Below are 15,468 nucleotides of genomic sequence, written 5' to 3' on the forward strand. Positions count from 1 at the left end.
AAAATAAAAAAAAAACATAACTTTATAAGTAGAAGTAAAGATATTATTTTAATATTGAAATTTAGTTTATATATAATTACACTTTAGGTTTGATATTTATTTAGCCTTATTAACCAACTTATAATTATTATTAGAAAGAAATTGAAAAGTCATGGGAGTTTCAAATGAATGTGATGAAAGGAAAATGCATGAGAGTTTCAAATGAATGTGGTGAAAGGAAAAATGTTTCATTTATAATATAGTATGATATGATGATGATACCTCATGTAGTTAGACGTTTACTTCGGATCATCCGTAATTATCTCTTATAACTGCTTCAAGATGAGTTTTTCAGAGAGTGAGCACGTAAAAGCTTTACCAAGTTGTCTGTTTACCTACACAACCTTAGGCGAACCAATCTTCATACTTACACAAACATCAAAACTTATGTGATGGATCATTTCCAAATATGTTTTGTGGCTACTGGATATGTGGAAATTTGTTTCATATTTTTATTGCTTATTTAAAACTAGTAAGTGAACCCGTGGTGAACCACGGGTCGGGTTTTTTTTGGGGGTTTTTTCTATTTTGAAGTGGGTTTTGTTCTTAGGCCCATACAGTTAGTGTTGATGCTGGTAAATGTTCTATAATTTTTTTTAGGTTTTCTCTTTGTTGAGTGTGAATCATTATAACTATCATACTCATAGTTTTCTTAAAAACTAACTATTGAAATTATATACTTTGTGTATGTTTTTTTTAATTTAAAAAACTATTAGTGATTAGTTTGCACATAAATTTCAGATATAATAATTATAAAACTATTTCACTTTGTTATATATAACTCCCTTACAAGGTAAAATATTGTTGGAGTACTGGTAAAAGAAACAATGTGATGTTTCACAAAAGATAATTCCTTGGTAGGCCTAAACTGTGATGGATCTGCACATGAGCATAAATGGTTAAATTAGTCATTTACAATTGTTATTCAAAAATAAACTAAATTCATAGCAAATACATGATGCTGATAATAGTACCTGCGCCATGGGGTACAAGTTCCTCAAAAATCTCTTTTTCCCATAACTTCCGCTTACGTGTCTGCATTCAGCAAAATTGGCGCTTTTATTTAAGTGATTCCTAATTTTTTGAAATAAGTAGGACTTTTTTAATCATCATATATATTAGAATTCCACGGGCATATTATGTGTGAGGTTGAAGATGCATTTTAAGATTTTTGTAAATAGGTCAATGGCATCCATTGTAACATTTTAATAAAAAAAACAATATTATAATATGTAAAAATAAATTAAGATTCTAACGTTTGCTCTTCGAAAATTCATTTTGAGGGCGTTATAAATTACATGAAACACAACCAAGAAGAGAAGAATATAAAGATATGCAATTGATGCAGTTGCTCAACTCTTATGATCTCCTAATATCCCTCGTCACAATAATGCAATATATATATATATATATATATATATATATATATATATATATATATATATATATATATATATATCGTTATATTTGTTAGAATATGAAATATGCAAGCTAAAGTTTGTTCATTATGATGATCTCCAACTCAAGGAAGCCCCAAATGACGTTACACTTTCAAAGTTCCACCAATTTATAACATTTTAAGAATGCTTTGTAAATATTTAGTTCCTAAGCCTCTATTTCAGCCTTTATCTGCCGCCTTCTCAATAAATAACAATTTCTCTTATCAATTTAAAATCTAACCCTGTTTTTAACATTACTCCTATAAAAATTCTTCATTAGCAATGAAGTAATCCAAGGTGGGTCTTGTATATCATATGCATTAGTAACTTTAAACATTCATGTTCTATAGCCACCCTATTAAACTCAAAGGTTACATCAACATCAGATTATTTTTGTATTCTTGAAGTCTTCTTGATAGTAATACATGCAAAGATGTAGCTAAACGAAGAAGTTGATTATTTTATCATTTAATAATAACGAAGTATACAAATAGTTGTTTTACAAAACACATTATCATTCCATTTAATTAAAAGGTGTAAGTAGAAAGGCAAGTTACCAGTGTTGAACATAAGCTACACATGCATACTGAAACATTACCAATTATTTCTTGCATTTGTTTATTAACTTGTTTAACAACATAAAATAAAAAAAATGGTAAAACTGAAAAGTATGTTGTTATTTGGTGCAGTTCAACAACACTTACAATACACTGCTACCATGCATACTTTATACTTTGCCTTAGATGCCTGCAATCATCCTACAGTTTCAAAACCAAAAATATGAACAATTTAAAAGTTACCATTAATTCTATAAAATATAATAATTTATAACGTAAAAACAAAAGGAATTAAGAGAAACTAATGGAAACATGACTAAACCATTCAACCTCTCCTATGGCATGGATGAAAATATAAAAAGCAATATAACACCTGTGACAAAGGGTAGATTAGAACTGACATGAACCAATTGAGTAATCCTTAATTGCTATTTACAAACATTTAAGTCATGGGACTTGTTGCAATGATCTAACTTACAGCAACAAACAAAAGAAACATGAAGAAATCCATCAAAAACTCAATCAAGTTAAAAGATTCACATTTCACACACCTGAATTCATACAAAACAAAAAAAGAAAGGTTGTGTAGCACATATTAGACTCATTGGAGAGAATCAAGATGTTTTCCGAGAACACTGTAAGATAAAATAGAAGAAATAGGAAAGATGTTAAGATATTTGAAGTGATGACTGAATTTCATGGAAGACACTATGATTTGAAAGAAAGTTACGTTGGAGTAAGCAACCAGTTTTGAAATCAAGTAAGTGAAGTTCATTGAGACATATGAACAAAAAGTTGGTGTGCAAATCAATTTTTTTTTAATTCCACCACCAACGATACCACTATTTATGATATCCTTCTATACCTCGAACATAAAGGGCAAAAACAATGGAAAACTTATATTAAAACTACATAAAACACAAACATATATAAGAATTTGAAGGAAACGCCCACACGAAATTGAGGGTTCAAAGAAAGTGATGTATGTTCTGGTCAATACCAACCGATAGTTGCCATCAATGTTTTTTTATGTAATTGGAAATCCTTAGCGATTACATACCTGACTTGTCGGGAAATTTAGAAATATTTGAAGAACGCACGTTGAATTTCGTTTGGTTACTGCTCCTCTTTCGATTTCGATTTCGAATTATGGGGTTCGTTCGCTGATTATTTTGATTTTTGAAGGATAATTGAGATTGTTTTGGTCCGACTGGTGATGTGTTTGGATGGTTATTGAGATTGTTTTGGGTTTCGATTTGTTGGTGAAGCAGAGGATAAGAGGAAAGACGGTGGAGAAAACGTGGAAGCATAAACTGTGAAACATGTAGCCGATGAAAAGAAATTCGACCGGTAGAGAAGGCGATGGGTTGAAACAACCAACAACATACCGAAATTCCTCAGATTACATGCACTTGGTTACAGGCGTTTGGTGGCGGAAATAGAGCGCAAAAGTTTTTGGTGAGAGAAATCGAAATCCTATATTTTTGGATGAAGTCGTCGGGAGAATCAAAGGAACAGTGGGAGACGAATGAAGAAGAAAGGAAGATAGTCGGGGAGATGAATGAAGAAGAAAGGGGCGGAGGAATTTACAAAGTGATGTGGATGGTTACAAACTGATGTCGATGTTAAACTTAGAAGGATGTAAACAATAATTTTGTTAAAGTGATGTGGCGAAATTCTGAAACGCTGGAAGTTTACTGTTGTCAGATGCGTTGGGTTTTAATATATGTATATAATTGATAACATTTCTACACCTAAAACTAATTGTTTTGTTTTTCCATAAAATACAGCTAAATGCATTCATAGGTTACTATTTGTCATATTTATAGGTAGTGTCCATAAACTGTTTTATGAAAAATTGATAGTGCAAATCATATTGATTATTCTCTTAATGTAACCTAGAAAACCCATCACCTAAGTCAAATTATTTCAACACTCCATCCTTTTGAAGTTAAGTGATGCACTTCTTATTTATATGTCCAATACGACAATGTCATAAGCATGATTTGTCTAAAACATTAGAATAATAAATATTAAATACACCATTGCTCATGTTATTAACATACACAACAGCTTCATATGTTTCATTACAAGGATAAGCTTTAGAAATAAAGACATCGTTCTTATAAACCAAATTTGCACCATTATCATTACCAAACTAGTGACAATATCCTTGTCTAAATAAAAGCATGAAATGAAATTATGTTCCTTGTGTTGGGTTATGAGCAAAACACCAATCATACGGTGCACATGCAAACCTTAAAGCTTTGGATCTAGGTTTTTCTAATTGTACATGCAATAATCATCCAAAGCTTACAAACCATAATACTAGCATACCAAAAAATCAAAATCAACATCTAATAAACATGTTAGAATGTTACTGTAACGCCCATAAAAATTCAAGCCAATTTAAAACTTTTCAAACAATCAAAAAACATTAGTTATTACAAAACTTGTTTTCAAAATGTATAATATCAGAGTATCCCAGAAACATAAACATAAATATGAGGAGTTTTACGATCACGCCTTCGTCTTGCCGTGATCCCCTGATGTACCTGGAACAATAAACTGAAACTGTAAGCCCGAGGCTTAGTGAGTTCCCCCAAAATATCGATACACTGCACATAATACATAACCAAATAACAACATGTATTGGGTCCACCACTTTACAGACTGGATTACCCCTGGGCCCACAGTGTGAGTCTGGAATGCCTACCAGGCCCTCAACTCACATTTGGATTGCCATCGAGCCCTCAGTACGAGTCTGGAATGCCTACTGGGCCCCTCAACTCGTATCTGGAATGCTCTCGAGTCCTCAGTATGAGTCTGGAATGCCTACCGGTCCCTCAGCTCATATCTGGAATACTCTAGGGTTTGTTGGCTACCATACAGAGCAGTACCACCTCAACCCATCCCACATAACATATCAACATAGTACATAACGACTGAACATGCGGATAATCATATAACAACACAGGTAGTCCTACAGACCTACCTAACTAGCATAACCACTAGCATGCCACACTAACTCATACTCAACATCTAACACTCCTATGATCACATATCCAATGGGACGGCCTTGGTGCCTTAGACCCCTTAGTATAGTGAGGATAACTCACCTCGCAAGTAGTGCCGAGATACTACAAATCTCTGACTGTTGTCTCACCGGGAATCCCGAATTGTCACCTAATAATAATAAATACTAAGTTAATACCCATCATTACTCCCTTGACTAAGTGTCCTCATATCCCATTAAGTCCATTCCTTTTTTGTTGGGCCAAGGTCCCACACCATGTCCTTAACTTGAAAGTCCATACTTATAAGTCCATTATTGGCCCAATTTACTAAATTGGGCCCAACCTCCTTATTAGGCCTAACCCCATGATCCCCTACCACCAACTAGCCCAAAACATCTTATTTACTAAGTCTAGCTGTAACGCCTGTGTTTCGGGCTTGCCATTTGTAGCAATGTAATAGTCTAGGTTGACCTTTGTAACCCGTTTTGAAATAATAAAAGTGTATTATTTGAGTATTATGTGTTTTGTGCTTAATTGCTTAATTATGTGATTTGATTAATTAAGAATAAAAATAAGCGTCAAAATTTAAGTGTAAAATAAACTTAATATCTTTGGTTAATGTTGTAGTAATTGAAACGAGGTTTCCGAATATATATAGAACGCCCAAATCTGACTTCGTATGAGGAAGTTATGTTTTATCAAAGTTCCGGCTTAGCGATATACAGTCTGTTTTACTCGATTTGAGATCGAGCGGTTGTTAGCCGAAGCAATCTAAATGAGAATCGAATATCTCATTGTTGGTATTGAAATGATAAAAAGTTAGGCGAGAACGGACGTCAAACGAAGAAGTTATGAATTTATAACGAAAGTTTCTGTCCCGGCCTATTAAAAATAATTAATAAAAATAAAGTCAAAATTAGCCGACGGAGTCTAAACGAAAGTCGTAGAGCATGGTCTCACCTTTCCGTGGATATAAAGAACGTCGAAAACGGAGTTCGTATGAAGAAGATATGAATTTCCGAAGTTTATTAATCATTTTGTATTTATTTTTAATTCAAAATTCGGAAGCATTATCCGAACGAGTCATTGATCTGATCCGAGGTACGCGCCGCGTACTCGAGTACGCCCCGCGTACTCCGAGGGTGTCGACATTGCTGCAAGTGGCTTCGGATGACGCATGCGCTTACGACCATTGGAGCAGTACGCGCTGCGTACTGCTGTACGCCCCGCGTAATTGAGGCTTCCAGCCTCTATATAAAGGATCCGAAGACAGCCTTATTTGTTGTTCATTTTCTTCTCTTCTCTCTAGTCTTTTGCATCGTTTTTCGTGCCGAAGCTATCCCGAAGCCCCGGTATCATACTCTAGCCCCGAGGCAAGTCCCGAGACCCCGAAGATCCCGAGAAGTGCGGTTCCCGAGTCGAAGCTCTGCCCGCGAGAAGTTCGATTTTCGAGGAGATCTTCCAGATCTGCTGTGGATTACTACTTCTATAAGCCGTAGTGCTGTCCGATCATCTTCTGATCAAGTGAGTGTATACTACCTTTCATAAACACAATAATAATACGAGTTTGGTTAGAGTGTATTAAGTATATTGTTGTTTATAAGTGTGAGTGTGTAGTTATTTTCTTTCCAAATACAATAATACGAAGTATTATATATAAAATACGTGCTATGTGTATATATTTGGTTGTGTTATGTGTGAATGAGTATTCACTCTCTTCTATCTTATAGATCTGCTTATTTCTTTATGAGATATGTGTTATGTGTGTGTGTGCCTCATCTGTTATGTGATATATGTGTTGATTAAAGCATGCTATACAGGTTTTCTTTAAACTATGTATACAAATGTATATTTTTATCTACTAATATGTTGGGTAGAACATGGGTAGATAGTTGGTGTGTAATAAACAGATGAGAGGCCTCGTTGTTGTTTGATTGAGTCATCTAGCGGAGTTTAGATGACGACCACTGGCTATTCTAGACAGTCTTGTGGAAACATTAGCAGGTTCGCCACCTGTAGGTGTTAATGAACTTGGGTGTTCATTCGCTGTACTCCATCCCCCTCATGGTTGCCTTATTTGACTTATATTGCTGAGGTACCCCCGAAGCATGTGTTGTCGCCCCGATGAAATATTCTTAGACTAGGTCCCTTATGTTAGTTGTTTTAGGGACATTAAAGTGAGAATAACGGGAATGGGTAATTGGGTTATGGGTTTAGACATTTAATCTAACAGTCGCCCACTCAGATAAGTCGAATAACTATAAATTCAAGTACAACTTCAAAATCCGGTTAGCAATCGTAGCTCTCAAAAGTCGTTGTCGAACTCTGACACATCCTTTAGATAAGGGATCGTATAATCCTCCGTTCTCAAGATATCGTGTGGACAATTACATGGAACAAAGTCATACTTATTGTCCAGCAGTTTGTTTCTCGATCTCTAATTTGTCTGACATATAACTCAATTAAACACATAAATTCAGTCCTGACCGGGCCTAACACATAAGTCAAAACAAAATCATAGATGGGCCCAAGATATCGCTTTTAACCTCGTAGGATAAAAGGAACAGATAAACTTCGATTTATATGCTTGTACTGTTTACTCATCAAATTATACACAACAATATGTTTTATAACATCAAGTTACTGATGCGTTTACGCATTATCAATGCACAACCAACTCGTAAACAACAACTCATATATCTAGGTTTAAAGACTATATGATATTATCATCTCACAATCACTCATGATTATATTCCATGAAGTGATTCATGTGAGCATGCGTTTAATCCAATACTCAAATCATATTTCATAAGCACTCATGAACATTGCAACAAACCTTTGCTAGGTCTAAACACTTAGATAATCTACTAGCCAATTCATGACAGTCTTCTTTCATACTTACTTCAAACGTATGATCAACTGTGGATAGTTTAAATAATCTTATTATTTAGGAAGTCAAAACATGCAAAGTGAAACAATAGTAAATAATTGACACAAGACAATAACATTACTTATAAATAAAACACCTTTATTTAATCATCAAAATGTCAATTACAATTTATCTATTACAAGTTTATAAAAACTATCTAATCACTAAAACTAATATCATCCTTCAGCCCAATGCTTCTAGTGTGCTGCAATTGCTTAACCCTACTCAGTCCCTTCGTAAGCGGATATGTTGGGTTCTCTTCTGACGATACCCTCTTTAGTATGAGGAGTCCCTATTCTACCCAATGTCTAATGGAATGATATTTTCTATCGATATGCCTGGATCAGCCATGATTGTGACATCCCCAAAATCACGGCCAGAAAAGACCGATTTTCATTTATGCTTTTAAATAATTTCAGAGTAAATCCTTTTGATTTTGAAAGAGTTGCGGAATTTGTTCCCAAAACAAAACATGATAAAATAATATGTATCAAAGCATTTCATCAAGAGATGCATTTTCATTATATAATCAAAACTCGGGATGTCATGTTCCGATACAGACCATAAAGCATAAACGATAACATTACAAGTCATTCAGCAAATATATACATATACAAACTTGTAAACAAAACAACTTGATGATTCAACCATCTTATGCCCTCGTGCCACTACCTGTAATACAAATAAAACTGAGTGGATCAGGCTTGGGAGCCTGGTGAGCCTATAGGGCTTTCAACCCACAATAAATAAGTTATATTTAATTTCACCAACCAATCACTATCCCGATTACCCATTCCCGTTATCCTCACTTTACGTCCCTAAAATAACATCTATCTCAAGGGACCTAATCTAGGATTTTCATCGGGACAGACATCACTGTTAAGGGGTTTCCTCAACAATAGATATCCTAAAGGCAACCATGAGGGGGATAGAGTACACCGGTGAACACATCGTTCACAACACCTACAGGTTATGAACCTGCTAGCGTTCCACTGGACTGTCTAGAAAGAGTCCGTGGTCGTTATCCATACTCCGCTGAATAACTAGATCAACAACAACAACAACAGCATCGAGGCCTCTCATCTGTTTATTACACACCAACTATCTACCCATGTTCTACCCAACATATTAGTAGATAAAATATATATTTTCATACATAGTTTAAAACCTGTATATCATTTTCATTCAATATATATTCCACATAACAGATGAGGCATACCCACATAACACGTATTTCACAGAAGGCAATTCAGATCTATGAGATGGAAGAGGGTGAATATACATTCACACATATAACAACAAAATTATACACATAAACAACAATATACTTAATACACTCTAACCATACTTGTATTATTATCGTGTTTATGAAAGGTAGTATACACTCACTTGATCAGAAGACGATCGGACAGCACTACGACTTGCAGAAGTAGTAATCCTCAGCAGATCTGGAAGATCTTCACAAAAATCGAACTTCTCGCGGGCAGAGCTTCGACTCGGGAACCGCACTTCTCGGGATCTTCGGGATCTCGGGACTTGCCTCGGGGCTAGAGTATGATACCGGGGCTTCGGGGTATTTCTGGAACGCAAAACAATGCAAAACGGGAGAGAGAAGAGAAGAAATTGGCAAAAGACTCGGCTGCCTTCGGATTCCTTTTATAGAGGCTGAGCCTCGCACGTACGCGGGGCGTACAAGTCCGAAAAACGTCACTGCTTACGTATCCGAAGCCACTTGCTGCGATGTCGACACCTTCGGAGTACGCAGGGCGTACGCGAGTACGCGGCGCGTACCTCGGATCAGATCGGTGACTACTCTTCGGATAAGGCTTCCGATTTAATGATTTAATTTAATTCCAAAATAATTAATAAACTTCGGAAATTCATATCTTCTCCATACGAACTCCGTTTTCGACGTTCTTTATATCCACCGAAAGGTGAGACTACGCTCTACAACTTTCGTTTAGACTCCGTCGGCTAATTTCGACTTTATTTTTATTATTTATTTTTAATAGGCCGCGACAGAAAAACTTCGTTATAAATTCATAACTTCTTCGTTTGACGTCCGTTCTCGCCTAACTTTTTATCGCTTCGATACCAACAACGAGACCTTCGATCCTCATTTAGAATGCTTCGGCTAAAAACCGCTCGATCTCAAATCGAGTATTTCAGGCTGCATACCGCTAAGTCGAAACTTTGATAAATCATAACTTCCTCATACGAAGTCAGATTTGTGCGTTCTATATATATTCGGAAACCTCGTTTCAACTACTACAACATTAACCAAAGATATTAAGTTTATTTTACACTTAAATTTTGACGCTTATTTTTATTCTTAATTAATCAGACCACATAATTAAGCAATTAAGCACAAAGCACATAATACTCAAATAATACATTCTTATAATTGCAAAACGGGTTACAAAGGTTAACCTAGACTATTACATTGCTAAAAATGGCAAGCCCAGAAACACAGGCGTTACAATGATCCCTCGGTTCCTTGGTCAAGGCAACCGCACTTTCGTAATCGTAGAAAATCTCCATAGGTTCCTTTTGTTTGATTAGTGTCTAAGTCCATAACTATTTTGGTATGTACTTGACCCGATTGTGAGCATGGTCCTTTTGGGTTGCCTTCACCATAACAACTTGTAGGATGAATTAAGGAGAGAAATGATTAATTATGATTTATTAATATATTATAAGAATAATAAGTTAAAGGAGAAATCATAATGTTTAATTAATATTAGTCAAGAATTAATTAAAATTAATTTCGTGGCTAAAAGAGATTAATTAAACTTAGGGACTGGAATTGCAATTATAAGATAGTTGCAATTGGGCTATGGATCACCTTGGAATATAGGTTGGACGAAATCTATGGGAAGCCCATATGATTTTCGTCCAAGGCATGTTCCAGAAGGGTCCATGGGTTGCTTAGGGCTTAAGCAGTCAAATTAGGGTTTCCTTGTTAGATAACCCTAACTGCCTACTTATTTAAAGGCCCCTTGAGACCCAAAAACGTGGCTATCTTTTTCAAGAGGGTTTCTGGACGTTTTTGGAGTTCCCATTCTCTTTCATCTTCATCCTTGTTGTTTAGTGGTGTTTGTGACTCCATTAGAGGTGCAACACTTGAGGCACTAAGCTTTCTGAAGCCAAGGAATATATTGTTATTGCTACATAACAATCAAAGGTAATTTCTAAACCCTTAATTCAGTTCATATTATGATAGATCTAGGGTTATGGATTTGGATGATTCAATTGCATGTTCATTAGACAAACTAGATCCAAAAGCTATTAGGGTTTGCATGTACACCATAGGAATGATGTGGTGCTCGAAACCCATCACCTTTATGGCTGGTACAACTCCAAGGTCTCTGATGAATTTCTTTAACCATATTGCCTCCTTTGACACTTCGCTCGCTGCTATGTACTCTGATTTGCATGTTGAATCAGCTATGGTCTCCTGCTTGGAAATTTTCCAAGTCACTGCTCCTCCATTTAGGGTAAAAACCCAGCCAGACTAAGAGCGGAAATGTAACACCCCGAATCCTAGATGAGAAATTTAAGATTTATAATGCACTTTGGAGGACCTACTCGACGAGTTGGTTGGTCCCGACTTGTCGTGTAGGGGATGAGCTGGCCATGCGGGTTATGAAACCTACTCGTCGAGTCGAAGGGCTGGACTCGACGAGTTGAGTCTGTATTGAGAAAACCCTAATTTTAGGCCTTGCACCCTATTTAAAGGCCCTTAAGCCCTCATTTTCACCTCCCTGACCATTTAGACACACTGAGAGAAATCCTAGAGGAGTTGTAGTCGTTGTGTGTGTGTGTGTGAGAGAGAGAGAGAGAGAGAGAGAGAGAGAGAGAGAGAAAGGCTAAAGACCTTGTGTTTAAGTGCATTTTTATAAGAGGGTTGAGGAGCAAGAAGGTTTGGAACAAGAAAAAGCTTTGGATCCAGTGTTCTTTCGGTGCTAGCTTTCAATTGGAGGTAAAATCTATCTCTTTGATCATTCATTTTGTTAGATCTCTTTATAGAGAGTTTTAGGGCTTTATCCCATCCATCTTTTGGTTTGGAGTTGTTGAGTTGGTCATAGAAGTTGAGACTACAGATCTGAGCTAAATGAGTCCCTATGAGCCCTAAGATTCGAGCTTTATCAAGCTTTGGGCAAGACTTCAAGCACAAAGAACTTTATGGAGCTTGTTTTGGCATCTTGAGCCCTATATGTCATGCATGAACGTAAAGGTTGCAGCTTTACGTGATGATTCAGCCTTAGGAGGCTAGATCCAGAGTATGAGACCTTATTTCTGTCTAAATTCGTCTGAATGAGGAAATAAACTGAATAGACTCGATGAGTTGGTGAGCCGACTCGACGAGTCGGTTAGGGTTTACCCGATGGTTTGCGCGTGCGACAGACTCAGCGAGTTAATTAGACAACTCGACGAGTTGAGAGGGTTTTACCCTTCTTTGGATTCAGAGTGGACTCGACGAGTTGATGAGACAAATCGACGAGTAGGTAAGGTTTTCCTGATCTTTTGGACGTTGCATGGACTCGACGAGTTGAGTCAACATGGATTGTTGACTTTGGTTTGGACTTCCGTTGACTTTTAGAGTTGGATCAGTTTTGACCGTTGACTTTCATTGACTTTAGGGTTTTGGTCAACTGTGCATTTTGGAGGCCATGGAGGGGCGGAGATTTGACTAGCAGCTCGAGTGTGGGATACATTGCTTTACTCCGCGAGGTGAGTCTTCTCACTATACTTACCTTGAGTGGTAATTTGTTTGACCAGAGGGTCTTGTATGCTATTATTTAGTATTGTGATATTATGCATTATGTATTTGTGATTTATACGGTGTGTTGTTCTGTGCTTCTGTTGAGTTAGGACTGGAGGGTCCAAACCGAGTTGTGAGACCTAAAAGATCATGGGCTTGGGTTGCATCGCTCCTCACATCTTGAGCTCTTATTACTCACACCGCGAGCTCAGTCCCGTACAAGGGTCTTCAAGCAACCCATCTCACGTTGTGAGCCTATATGTCTCACGTCGTGAGGCTCAATTTTATCCATGACTCAACCTTTTGACTCCTTGAAACCCCAATTCGATTTGTCAAGGAAAACGGGTGTTACAAGTTAGAAACCTAGACGTTCCAATACAACGAAAACAACTTCTGAAGGCGATTTTTTGCACTTTTTCATCACTTTATGAAGTTCTGAAGGCTGTAGATCATCTTAATCATCCAGTTTAGTAAGAATTAATAGTAATATGTTAAGCCAAAAAAAATGCAATGTTTAATGAGATTTCAAAAATAAAACATAATTTTGTTAGTCACAGAAAGCAATCTTTAAAATGTTGTATTTACTGTACATAAACATATATAAATTAGAATAATTTTAGTTTAACCCTTTATGGATTAAATTGCTTATAAAATACATCTGCTTAATAGTGAATAAAAGATAAATTAAAAGAGACATTTAAAAAAACGAAAAAATAACAACATATTACTGTTAAAAATGGTATAACAATGTTCTTTAAAAGTACATTCCTAAAAATGGTATAATATGAAGTTATTTTATTCGACAATGTAACGCCCGTAGATCAGGGCTAGTCAATTTAGAGACGATAAGCATCAAAAATAACTTTTTGATAGAAGATTATTTAGAATGAATAATCTTAACTAAGTTGTAGTATATGTTACAAGGATTCCGTACATATAAAGAACGCCGAAATCCGAGTTATAACGAAGAAATTATGACCTGTCGAAGTTTCGCGACAGAACCGGCACGACACAGCGCGACGTAAAAAGTGAATTTACGTTAGAGCGATATTTAGCCTTAGCAATCTAAATGAAAGTCGTAGAATACCGTGAGCGTGCATAAAAAGAACATCCAAATCTGACTTCGTATGAGGAAGTTATGATTTTTCTAAGTTTCGACTTAGCGGTATGCAGCCCGAATACTCGATTTGAGATCGAGCGGTTTTTAGCCGAAACAATCTAAATGAGAATCGAATATCTCGTTAATCGTAGTGAAACGATAAAAAGATAGGCGAAAACGGACGTCGGATGAAGAAGTTATGAATTTATAATGAAGTTTTCCTGTCTCGGCCTACTAAAATAATATAATAAAAATAAATTCAAAATTAGCCGACGGAGTCAAAACTAAAGTTGTAGAGTGTAGTCTCACCTACGCGTGGATATAAAGAACGTCGAAAACGGAGTTCGTATGAGGAAGATATGAATTTTTGAAGTTTATTAAATATTTTCGATATTAAATTTAATTATAAATTTTCGATATTATCCAAGGGGGGGAGTCACCGGGCTTATCCAGGTTACGCCCAGCGTAACCTAAGATTACGCCCATCGTAATTCAAAGTTCCAGACCCTATAAAAGGGAGTCGAGTGCATCCGATTCATTTGCTCATTTCTCTTCTTTCTCTTGCGTTTTTGCATCGTTTTTCGTGCAAGAAATATCCTGAAGCCCCGATATCATTCCCGAGCCCCGAAGCAAGTCCCGAGGCCCCGAAGATCCCGAGAAGTGCGATTCCCGAGCCGAAGCTCTGCCCGCGAGAAGCCGATTTTTGTGAAGATCTTCCAGATCTACCGAAGAATACTACTTTTAGAAGCTGTAGTGCTGTCCGATCATCTTCTGATCAAGTGAGTGTATAGTCCTTTTCATAAACACGATTTTAATACAAGTATTGTTTGGATGTATTAAGTATATGTTTGGTGTGAGTGTGTAGTTACTTTCTTCTAATGCATAAATACGAAGTATTTACTATGAAATACGTGTTATGTTTATATATATATATATATATATATATATATATATATATATATATATATATATATATATATATATATATATATATAACGGTGTTGATTTGAAGGGGGTACCTAATCTCTTTCAAATGCACGATTTTATACAAGTATCGATTTAACGTACTAAGTATATGTGTTATGTGAGTGTATCAATGTTATCTTCTAATCTCATAGATATGATTTATTCTCTATGAAATATGTGTTATGTTTATGTGTCTCATCTTTTATCTGGAATGTGTTTTGAATGAACATACTATATAGGTTTTAAACTATGTCTAAAAATGTATATTTTATCTAATAAAATGTTGGGTAGAACATGGGTAGATAGTTGTCTTGTGATAAAAGGATGAGAGGGATCGATGTCATTGTAATCCAGTCATCTAGCGGAATTTAGATGACGACCACAGACTTTTCTAGACAGTCCAGTGGAACGCTAGCAGGCTCATAACCTGTAGGTGTTAATGAATTTGGGTGTTCATTTGCTGTATTCCATCCCCCTCATGGTTGCCTTATTTGACTTATATTGCTGAGGAACCCCCGAAGCATGTGTTGTCGCCCCGATGAAATATTCTTAGACTAGGTCCCTTGTGTTAGTTGTCTTAGGGACGTAAGGTGAAAATAACAGGAACGGGTAATTGGGTTATTATTGGTTGATGAAATTAAATTAATTATTGTGGGT

This window comes from Lactuca sativa, chromosome 2, assembly GCF_002870075.4.
Source record: "Lactuca sativa cultivar Salinas chromosome 2, Lsat_Salinas_v11, whole genome shotgun sequence".
NCBI classification, from domain to species: Eukaryota; Viridiplantae; Streptophyta; class Magnoliopsida; order Asterales; family Asteraceae; genus Lactuca; species Lactuca sativa.